Genomic DNA, 12,901 nt, shown 5'->3' with positions numbered 1-12,901 from the left:
GTACTTGTATGTTGTTGTGTTGTTGATTTGATGCTTAGAAATGCTCGATTTCATATGTTTTCGGTTTGATCAAAAGCGGACAGCAGTTATTTGTTTAAAATCAGTATACTTAACAGATGTTTTTGATTAAATAAATTGTATAGATGAGTTCCTCTCATCAATACAATAATTTTAGGCTTTGGATTCATGATGTTTTGAGTTTCGGATCAAAAGTTATGCCCAATTTAGGGTTTTGATGGAATTAAGATATAAAAACGACTTAATCAGTTTTGGTCCGACTTTGTGACCATTTTTGGAGTCTCTATGGTGTACTAGTGTGTTAGGATTGATGATTGGATGAACATTCATGTTCAGGTCACCGAAATCCGAGCCAAGGATCACCCGGTATGACTAAAACAAGTTTTTGAACGGATTAAAGCTCCAAGTTGATATATGGCTGTTGGTCAAGACTTGGGGGACTGTTATTGGAGTGTTCTTGAGTGCACTAATGTGTCGTGTGGTTTGGTTAGGCGAGGATATACATACGACTCACCGAAAACCGATTCCCGGGGCTCAAGTTATGACCCGATGAACTTTTAATTAAAACTTATGGTTATGAAATAAGACTTATGACATAAATAATGATCTTCATTATTAATAAATTACTTATGATATAAAAGTAATTATTTTAATTTAAGACTTATGATATATATATTTATTATATCATTTATTAATTAATTATGATTTAGTTAAACATTTAATTAAACTTATGATTTATAATACTTTTATTATTAAAAATACTTTTAGTAAGTATTAAACTTATGTTATGAGATTATTATAATAAGACTTATAATAAGGTTTAATTAATTTTTTAATTATTATAAGGCTTAGTTATTATTTAATTATAATTTAATTATTAAATACTTATGATGTAATGATTATAATTAGAAACTTATGATATGATTAATAATTCATTATTAATTAATATTACTTATGATATGATTAAAATTTATTATTAATTAATAATACTTATATTATGACTAATATTTAATTAATTAATTAAATACTTATGTTATATTAATTATATCATTTAAACTTATGTTAATCTTAATAATTCAATTTAATTTAATTAAACTTATGTTATGACATAATTATACATATTTGACTTTAAATAACATTATAACTTATATTATTAATATAACTTATACTTTAAATTTCAATGTTGACTATGTTTGACCAAGGTTGACTTTTGAGTTGACTTTCGGTTGACTTTGACTTTTAGTTGACTTTTGTTGACTTTCTAATTAAGGAAACTTTCCTAACTGATAAACTTTCCAAAAATAGCAACTTTCTAAATATGAAAACTTTTCAAAAATAGAATCTTTCCTAAATTAGAAACTTTCCTAAAATAGAAACTTTCCAAAAATAGAAACTTTCCTAAAATAGAAACTTTCCAAAAATGGAAACCTGCTAAAAATAGAAAATTTATAAAAATAGAAAGTATGTGTCCTTACGCTGTTCTGATCAAACCGAAGCATGTTGAGTGTTATTCTATGCCTACTTGCAACAAGTACTATAGTTATCATACTAAGACTTGACCTAAGTTAGTTATTTATATCGACCTGCTTATTTATAGGTCGGCGTTGTGATCATTCTTGATCACTTTATCATTTACGGTTCACATTTCTGTGTTGTTACTTCGATTACGTTAAGGTGAGTTATAGTCCTATTTTTCTATTTTATATCTTTTGGGATGAGAATTCCTGCATTTTATTTTTTTTATATTGGACACAAGTGGAAGTTGGTTTAAGTTATTCATTGTGAGTTGAACGAAAATATTCCCTAGTCTGGTAACTGTAATCACTAGTTTCTACTGGTGAACGCGAATCCTATGGATAGATCTATTGGGTTTGATAACCCCATTTCGTTTTAGTCGCGCTAGCAATTTTTGAAGACGGAATGTATTAGTACTTCGTAATTATTTGAAGATACACCTATTCAGTGTATATTGTGTTTGGTAAGGGTGAAATTGGTTAAGTGGTTACCAGGTGGCTCAAGGGTTAATGGAATAATGTTTTATATGTTTCCGAGCATATAATTTTTGTGGTCCAAAATAATGCTTTATGTTTTTAAACATAAATTTTTACGGTTTAATTTAAATATTGTTTGCAATATTAAACCTATAATTCACTCAACATTTTTTTGTTGACAGTTACTCGCATGTTTTATTCTCAGGTTCATGATTGATTGCTTCCGCTGTGCTTAGAGAGTCTGCATATTTATGATGGCAGCTTTTGTTAAACATTAACTTGCATTCTATTTTGATACATTAAGTTGTGGGTGTTTGTTGACTTTGTTTTGGTCAACTTTTGATTAAGTATTTATGTATGGTTTTTCTAAACTTACATATTTTGGTAGATTTCCTTTATAGGAAATCATTTTTAAATAAAGAATGCAAGGTTATTTATTAAATTCATTTAGAGTTATGATCAAGCTGTTGGACCAAGATAATGATGGTCGTCAAGTGTACTTTGACGGGTCGTTAAACCACTGTTCCAGTCATGATGATGCATTGTCATGTTCTCGAGCAACTCCCATGATTCGTCTGCGGTTTGGTTCATCAGATTTCCTTGAGCGGCGGCATCGATCGTCGTCCTATGATTTACCGTAAGACCATTCTAGAAGGTGCAGATTTGGGCTGACCGTTCTAACTGGTGATTAAGGCATTTCTTCAGCAGGGTTTTGAATCGCTCCCATGTAGTGTAAAGAGATTCATCATAACTTTGTTTAAAGTTAATGATGTCATTCTTAAGCTTAGTTTGTTTACAAGGAGGGAAATATTTGATTAGGAATTTAGTGGCCATCTCCATCCAACACGTGATGGAATCTTTTTCCAGTCCTTCGAACCATGTCTGTGCATGATGAGTGAGAGAATAGGGAAACAAGTATAGCCGGACTATAACTTGTCCTATCCTTGGCTGCTTGTAGGAATTTAAAAGAGATATGAATTTATCAAGGTGAGAATTAGGATCGTCATTCGGTAATCCATGGAATTGATAGCCATTTTGGATGAGCTGTATGATGTGATGTTTTAACTCAAATGAGTGTCCTTGAATCTCTGGAAATCTGATCGGTCCACCTCGACCTTAAATCGAGGGTTTAGTGTTTTCTGCTAAAGTAAAGCGTAACGCCATTTGTTTTCTGATTCGAGCTTCCTTGCGTGCTTTAGAGATTATGGTGTCTGGATCAGGTACGAATAACAACGGCTCTGGTCTAGATCGGGTCTGGGTCATACACTGGGTATGCCTCTTTTTTTTTTAAGCAGATAAACTAGGTTCCTAATTTAGTCTAAGGCAATCTAAGATTAATCTAAAGTAATCTAAGGTAATATTATTCTAAGGTAGTCTAAGGTATTCTAAGCTAAGGTATTCTAATTATCCTAATTGTAGATATGTTTTTGGTTCTTGCTACTGATTCCCTATTATTTTGATAACAGAGCTTCGCACGAACTATTCAACAAACCAAGTGGCCAGGCCGACTACGGAGAGAAAGGATCCTTTTGGTTCCAATATAATTGGAGACTGTTCGGAAAATCCAACAACCAAGTCCGTGTATAATTGTCTTTCTTAGACACCACTTAAATGTTTGTGGATGAGTTTGATAGAGAGCAGTATTGTCTGATAACAGTTCCCCGGCAGCGGCGCCAAAAATTAGGTTCCCTCTTGATATGGCCAAAACATACGGGTTTATTTCGTGCGATGTCGTCAGGTCACAGCATTTCAGAGTCAGCCACCAAGAGGGAGGTACTTGTTTTAAATTTATATTTAGCGGGGCCTAAATCGTACTACTCCTTATTATGAGTAAGGGAAGTATGACCTAGAGTCGTATTTTTGAGATATCAGTAGAATCGAACCTATATCTAAAACTTAAGATAATTCTAAGGTGCAGGAGTAGTGGGTGATTACCTAATTTTGAGTTTTCTAAATAAAGTAAAGTAAATACGATAAAATTTGTAATTCAGATAAGGCTCAAACAAGTGCATGCTATGATTTCATCAGTTACTTTTCCGGTATTATGGAGTGCTGGCTCATGGATAAGCAGTGACCTTGTATTTACTACACTAGTCCTAAACGCCCCCGTCATAAGACATGTTATTGGGTAATGCGATAGGCTTGAAGATTTTGAATAGACAGCAACGTCCCTTACCCCCGACACCCGTGCAGTCTGACTACAGGCATACACATTCAGACGGCTCATCCAATTGAGCGACTCGGTTGGGTGACGTATTAACATTCCAAATGGTCTAAACTTTCTTAAGTATAATAGAATACATGGTTTTCCATATCCGAGAGACGTGATGTGTCTCGATGCTTTCGTTAATGATTGGTTTAAAAGATAGTTAGGCCCTTAAAAGTGTTCAACCATAAAGAACACCATGGCCAAGTCAAGCTGACTTCCATGAATACGTTCGGTTATCCTAACGGTCCAATCCTTTATGTATTCGAACAAACAGTTCTTAATTAACCAAGAATCCCTCAAGCGGGGTGCAATGCTTGAGACCGCGTTATGGTGAAGTGTACTAGTCAACACTAACCGTGTTCCATGGCCCTACTTAGTAGAGGTGCATCTTACAACAACCGTTGTTTCAGCGTGCACGTACGAAGTTTATATGCTTGATGACTACACTAGCATGGTCTTAAGACCAACAATGTACTAGGGGTCTAGTTAGATGTTTCACTACGAAAGAGTCCTCAGTCGGAATTCAAGGCTCGGTGGACTTACTACAACCGGTATGCCTCAGTCAAACTCACGTTGTATCCGATAGACTTCTCTTACCAAGGGGTGACACAGATTGTGTACTCTGAATCGGGGTTCGCAACTTCCCAATAACAGAGCCAATAACTACGTTCTATTAGTTGGAAAAGCGATTGAGTTCAAAGCATAATCAGAAAGCATTTTGATAACATGCACAAACCATAATATAATTTCGGCATTATAACTGATTACATCATAACATACACTAAAGATAACTACTCGCTAATCATGGCAACAATATCACAAAGCATAATAATGGAAGATATTATATAAAGACAATGGATAGAAGTACCAGTAGATTAAACGAGTTCTGAATACAAAAGTGACAACTTCAAGACTCCAGACCGCTCCTAATACAATCTTCGGCGTTCTTCTCCGGGTACTAGGTTTCCCGCACGGAGTCGAAGACCTTGAAAGTATGACTAATATTGTACAAGAGAGAGAAAGAAGTGAATTGAAGTGTGTGTTGAAATGAATGACAAATGCCCTTTAAATAAACCAAAAATTTCCCTGCAAACGGCTGGCAGGCCGTTTGCCAAGGCAAGCCATTTAACGAGTCCGTTTACTGGAGCCGTTTACTGGAGCCGTTTGGCAGGCCATTTCTAATCCAGGCAGGCCGTTTGGCTGCCTGGTTCCCTGGATCGTAACTTGATTTCTTATCTTTCGCCGTTTTCGCTCTAGAATCTTCGTTTTAGCTCCGATTCTCTTGATTCTTTTTGCACCATCTTCGTAATTACTTGTTCTTAAATATTGACTGACGAAGCGGGTATTTTGGTGATAAAGTTTGGAACTTTATTGTTTTTGGGCCTTAATAGCGAGGTGAAAACGTGACTTTTTAGCCGATATCAGAGATGCTAAAGTAAGCTATTGTAGGTGATGCAAAAAATAAAGATGTTCTTGAAATATTGAATCACTCATTGTAGCTGAAGGCTTCGTTGATGTGGATATCAAAAGACTTGGTGGTCTTGGAGTCATGCTGGTTTTCTCTTCAGTTGAGGCAGCAAAAAGTATTGTGGAAGGGGACCATCCACTCAAGAAGTCGATTCATAAGGTCAGTTGGTGGGATTTTTCTGCTTGGCCCGAAGGTCGAATGAATTGGATATCGATTTCTGGAGTACCCTTACCTTGTTGGTCGGAAAAAATCTTTAAATAGATTGCTGAATGGTATGGTGTGGTTTATCTTCTCAAAAATTGTGAGATCAATGGCAACCAAAGTTTGTTAAATGGTAGAGTTTTTGGAAAACTTAATGATCCTACTATTGTCAATGATTCTTTGAAATTAGATTACAAATCAAAGGTGTACTTTGTCAATATCATTGAAGAAAATGAGGCAACTAAAAAAGTTAATTCAGTTCATGCTTGCTGTCATAAACATAGTTGTTGTATGTCCCATAGCCATCATGAAGATTCATCGGAATTAGATTCCAATTATGTGAACTCAGATGACTATTGTAGTGATGTGGATGAAGATGTTTATGGTAATCCCAAAGATGACCCTAATCCTATAACCAATGAGGAAAGAGAAGCATGTAGAAAAGATGACCAAACACATTCAGTTTCTGATTCGATGATAATTTATCTGTTACCAAGGAATGTACCTGTGATATTGAATCTAGATCCCCTAATGGGCCAAATAATTATTTTGAGCCCATTAATGGTGTTGGGCTCAACTACAATAATGAAAGTGTTAAAGTTAATCTGCCAAATGAGGGAGCCTTCTGTGATGGGCCCAAGTCAGATAATATTGGGGCTAATGATAAGGTGCAAAGTAACGGTTTTGGTGTTCCATCAAAAGCAACAGGTAGGCCAAGTAAAAATTCTGTATGTGACAAACCAAAATCAACAAACTGTGATGACAATTCCAATTATAATGCTCGAGCCTCCTGTTCTAATGAAGTCACTTATTGTAGCGACTGCTACCTTACTGTGGTTTCAAATTGTAGAGCAACTACACGTATTATGCGTCTCCAAAGATCTCGTTGTGAATCAAAGAAAGGTAAGAGCAAGTCTATCAGTTGCAAAACGTGTGGGACTAAAAGAAATAAATGTAAGAAATCAAAAGAGTATGTTGATAAGATTATTGATGATGCTCCTACAAAATTGTTTGATAGTGATGATTTAAGGAAGTTCGGGGAACAAATCGGATTGAGGTGGTCAACCTCAATCCCTCAGTAAGTTCCTTCTTGTTCTTCTCTGTCGTTTTTTTGTTAGGTCTTTAATGAATATTCTATGATTAAATGTTCGGGGTTTTGCGGTTAATGAGAAATTTGGGTGGGTGCGTAGTATTTGTTGTAAAGAAAGACCTTGTATATATATGTATACATGAATGTTAATTATAAATATATTTATTTGAAAATATGTATATATATATTTAGTTATATAATAAAATCTGATATTAAAATGTATTTATATATTCATATAGTATATGGAAAATAAATGATTTCGAGCTTAAATAGTAAACGATTGTAATACTCGGTTGACATTTCGCCAGTGTTGATATAGATCTAATACGAGTTTATGAAGATTTAAAATAAAAGTTTGACTGTAAATAGATTACGAAGATTTTAAATTTGTTAAAAATAATTTTACCTTTTTAGATCAAATTTTAGTAATCCGTACATATTATTTGGAACAGAGAATAAATATTAGACGCACCTTTTTGATCAGGTTTCAAACAGTTAATAACCAGAATAAATAAATGATCTTAATTTAAAAATTTGGGATTTTTAGGAACAATTTTATATTTTAACTGTTTAGCAATGGACCCGAAATAATATCCGCTTTAAACTGTCAGCAGGATATTTATTTAGAGTATGCACGTTTGTTTAATGTATACTACTGTATTTGTTTCTTAACTCACCATCATCATTCACTCTCTTATCTATATATATTACTCTTATGTTTTCTTCTTCATTCATGAAGCCCGAGAACAACCTTCAACCTCCGTGAACCCACTTCAAACTCGTACACCACCATCCGCAAACATCATTTGATCACCTCCTTTATTTACTAACTCCTGCTAATACTATTCCTTTATATTCTATATTCTACTACCATCGATAACACGAGTATTCACCACCGGACATAACCATCACCAAAACCCTTATATTCTTCTGCTAATATTACCGTCACATGTTACTGCTGCAACTACGAACATGTTAGAGTTTTTGCTGTCGAACAAACCCCACACACATACACATACACACCACTCAAACTACTACCATCGAACAGCTACCACCTCTAATCTTCAAACCCACCACCATTATGAATTAACAACCAAACCATCAAACTGTTTCTGTTTACTTCTGTACAAACCCACAAAAAAAACCTGCAACAAGTGTTTCGGCTACAACTATTCCGGTATATTTTTTTCGATCCAACATCACAACTTCAACAACCGATCACCACCATAACCAATATCATTTCATTGTGACTGTTACTGTTTCGAACCACCAAATAAGAACCTCACTTTGATCACCACCATCAACGAGAACCACCTTCGGTCACCTTCGGCCACCTTGATCTCATTCTCACCACCACTTTTTAACTGTCAATTTCAAAACCCAGTTGATGAACAGTGACAAAATTGATAACGAATAAAGATGATACGGGTTACTACTATCTCCTGTGTTCGCTACTATTTTATGGTGCAAACGCCACCTTGCTACAGCTACTGCTACGCTGTTATTGCAGACCTGAAACCACCATCAACCATCGCAAAACACCATCACCATACGCCACTGTTTTCTACTACTGTTGCCGTCTTTTTTTTCTTCCAAACAACTGACCAGCGAACGGTAAATAAGATTTTCTTTTATGCTTCCATTTTCTTTTCTGGTTACCCAATCACGAGAACCGCTTGTTGGGCTGCTGCTAGTTCTTGTTTCTTTTCTTCTCTATCGCTATCAACCAACACCGACACCCTTTTAATTGCCTAATAAAACTTTGGTTACACCGTGGGATTTTTAGTTTTTTTGGGCTATATAAATGGGTCATCTTATCTTTGGGCTGCCATGTTTTGTTTGGTCCGAACCAACAACCACAGTTATCAGAAAACGATAATTACGATTATATTAATATTCGATGGTAACGGTTTATGATGATCGATTATGATAAATTACACTGTTGATGGCAATCGAGTAAATTAAGTACTAATGATGCGAGTAAAAATGATGATTTATGATTTATGATTATGATCGTGTAAGGAACAACGATAATTGGTATGATTATGATTTTATGATTTTAATCTTGATGAAAGGTATGATGATGGAGGTACTGAAGTAACGGGTTTAAAGATGGTGATGTGTACGATTAGGATAATGAAGATGATTAATAGTAGTTAAGGATGGATGGATTAGAAAAGTGAAACAGAAACATAACGGGTTAAACATAATTAGTTTTCAATTAATATCAGAAAAACAGTTTCAGTCAAGTGGTTTGGTGTTGTTTGTGTTAACCGAGAGGTCTTGGGTTTGAGCTCGGATTGAGGCATATAATTTTTAAGAAAAGCTTTGGAAGGTAGTTTTCAATACCAACATTTTTATTATTATTATTATTACTTTATTATTATTATTAATATTATTCTTATCATTATTATTATTTTTTATCATAAATATTAGTATTATTATTAGTAGCATTATTATCATTATAGATATTATAAATTAGATACAAACTTTAGATATATAGAAGTATATATAATAGGTATACTACTTTTACTAATAAAATACTTTTTGTTCATTTACGTTTTAATATAACTCTAATTTATTAAAAATGTTATCATATTAAAAATTATGAGTATTTAAAAATATTAATACTAAGTACTTATTTAAAGTATTTTAATAAAGTATATAATATATTATTATGATAATTTAATAGAATATATATAAAATAAATATATTTAAATAATTATTAATATTAAATTTAATATCACAAGTATATTACTAATATCAAAATATATATTTATTTGAATATTATTATATGTGTTAATATGTATACTTGATAGCATTGTTCGGTTATGTCGTATGCATATTTTTACTACAAAATATCGTATCGTGAGTTTCATTTGCTCCCTTTTACTCCTTACATTTTTGGGCTGAGAATACATGCAATATTTTATTAACTGCTTTACAATATTTATATGCATGAGCTTCATTTGCTCCCTTTTTAAATGCTTTTGCAATATATATTTTTGGGACTGAGAATACATGCGCTTTTATAACTATTTTACGAAATAGACACAAGTACTTAAAAACATTCTACGATTGAGTTACGAGTACACCGGATATCACCCCTTTATAGTCTGGTAATCTAAGAATTAGGAAATCGAGCTCCTAATTGACGCGAATCCTAAAGATAGATCTATGGGCACTCACAAGCCCCAGTCAGAGAATGTGAACTGCTTTAGTACTTTGAAATAGGTATACAACTGCCATCTTTAAAAGATATGATCTGTTTGCGAGGTGTACACTGATATCGGGCAAAAAGTCACGTTTTTACCCCATAAATCAGGCCCTAGAACAATAAAGATTAAAACTTTATCAGCAAAATTATTGTTTTTTTGGTTGATTTTGTAGATTAATTAATTACAAAGGCGATGCAAAAAGAATCAAGTAAAACGGAGCTAAAACGAAGATTCTAGAGCGAAAACGGTGAAAGACAAGAAATCAAGTTATGATCCAGTGAATCAAGCCTGATCAGCAGACCATACGGCCTGCCATACGACCTGCCACTATGGAAACGGCCTGCCATATACGTGCCACCACACGAGCCACCATGCGGCCTACCAAGCATACGGCCTGCCAAAAACGTGCTGCCATACGCCCTGCCAGGCGTATGCAGGCAAATTCCAAGTCTATTTAAAGGGCCTTTCTCCATCCATTCCAAGACACACTCAACTTGAAATATAATTTATATTTTCAATATTTTTAGTAAGCTTTAGTAGTAGTTAGCTTAGCTTTTATTTTCCGGAGGATATCCCGGCGAGTCCCTGCGATCCCGGGCAGATTAGTTCGGCTTTTTCAGGTTTTACTCGAAACGCTTGTCGTTTGTATTAAACATGTATTCTTATCTTTTATGTTTAATAATGCGTTCTGATATTGCCATGATAGCTTAATTTATCTGTATGTTTCCATGATAGAAGTTTGGGTTAGCGTAATTATGTTAATATAGTACGATTAATGTTATAATACTGAACTAGGAAGTCTGATAGATTTGTATGCTAGCATCTTAAGGATTGACCAACTTAGGTTGTGATTAGGACTTGTCCACCTATATGAAATTAGCTACTTCATAGGATTAAGACCCCTGGTTATACTGTATCTGAAGATTCTATGAACTCGGTATGGCCGGAGTTCCCGAGAGGCATCTAATGCACTTTTAGGACACGGAACCTAGGAATTGAGACATGAATGACCTAGTATGCCTATTGACTATTCCGAAGAGACCTCTTAGGAGCTGTTAAGATCTAGTTAGTGCCTCTACTATATGACCTAAGCCTATTGCATGTTCTTGTCTGATTGTTGCCCTAGGTCTTAGTCATATCAACTGTTTAGGTACTTATTAGGTTTCTATCTGCTTTACTATCAGTATATTAACTGTAATGCTGTATAATATTTGATTTGTTGTGATCTCACTAGTATGATGAAATGGTTGTTAGTTTTCATTTAAGGTTTTGCCAACTTAAACCGACGGACTCCTTCCATTTGTGATCAGTGTTCAATCAACACGGCACGTTGTTATTCAGTTATCTGAACTAATAATGAGGGTTAGGATTAGAGCTTAACTTACTAATAAACCTAGTACTCTACTGAGGATAACCTCCGAGGTATTGTTACACTTCAGTTATACGACCAAGTGACATACTTCTCACTGCTCAAAGAGAACTCCGAGAGTTCAAAGATAAGTAGGTCTGTGTAATTGGCTCATCCAACCAGATCAACATCAATCCAAGCATAGTCTTAACATAAGCATAATTACCTTTCCCTAACCCAATACTGATATCTTGGTCAACATTTTCTTGATCCGCATACTCCAGATATCCTCCCACTTTATTTACTTTTCTGCATTTAGGACCTTTAGATAAAATCAACTACTATCTTTTATCCAGGTAATTTAACTAAAAGACAATTATCCACTTGATCTTCAATTCGTTAATCAGCATAAAATTCGACACTAGGTTAACTTACACCTTCTACACCTTAGAAAGTAAAGTAAATTTAGGCCCCGCAAAATATAAATAAACGAAGACGCTGTGTGCTACCGAATCGGACACCGTGCGACCTAACGACACCGCACAAAATAAAGAACCGTCCGTTAGTGGCATATCAGTAGTTGACCTTCTTCTTGGCGCCGCTACCGGGGATCGAATATTTTGATCGAGAAAGATTTTAAGCAGACAAAGTGTTGTTTGGTGGTGTCTAAGAAAGAAAATTATACACGGACTTAGTTATTGGATTTTCCGAACAGTCTCCAATTATATTGGAACCAAAAGGATCATGCCTCTCCGTAGTCGGCCTGGCCACCTCGATACAAGTAATCTGTGAGAAGTCCTATCAGTTAAGATATCCGATCTGGTTAGCGACCGAATTTCAAGAATAATTGTTTTTATTAAATTATCGATCCTTTTAGTAAATTAATATTCTCTAAAAGTTACTTTTAAGACTTTTTATTAACAAAAAATTAGAAAAAAAATGGAACAACAAGACACCCTTGCTTCTACGCATAAGTCATGCTTAGAGGAAAGAGGAGGACCAATCACCTTAGGAACCGAAGGAATTCCTGAGATCAGTTCACACATGATTAAACTAGTCAGTATGATCTGTAAATTTCAAAGATTACCGACTGACGATCCTAATTTTCATATAAACAAATTTATCAGTCTGGTTGACTCTTTTAAGAAGGAATCAAACGAGAAAAACATTTTAAAACTTCATCTTTTTCAATATTCACTTTCTAAACACGCTTCAGCATGGTTTGACGCACTTAACCCGAATTCAATCCATACATGGGAGGATTTAGCCACTAAATTTCTAAATAAATATTATCCACCCTCCCTACAAACCTGTTTAAGAAATGACATCACTAACTTTTCCCAAAAAGAAAATGAGTC

Source organism: Rutidosis leptorrhynchoides, chromosome 6 (genome assembly GCF_046630445.1).
Source record: "Rutidosis leptorrhynchoides isolate AG116_Rl617_1_P2 chromosome 6, CSIRO_AGI_Rlap_v1, whole genome shotgun sequence".
Classification (NCBI taxonomy): Eukaryota; Viridiplantae; Streptophyta; class Magnoliopsida; order Asterales; family Asteraceae; genus Rutidosis; species Rutidosis leptorrhynchoides.
Note: the sequence above shows the minus strand (reverse complement) of the source record.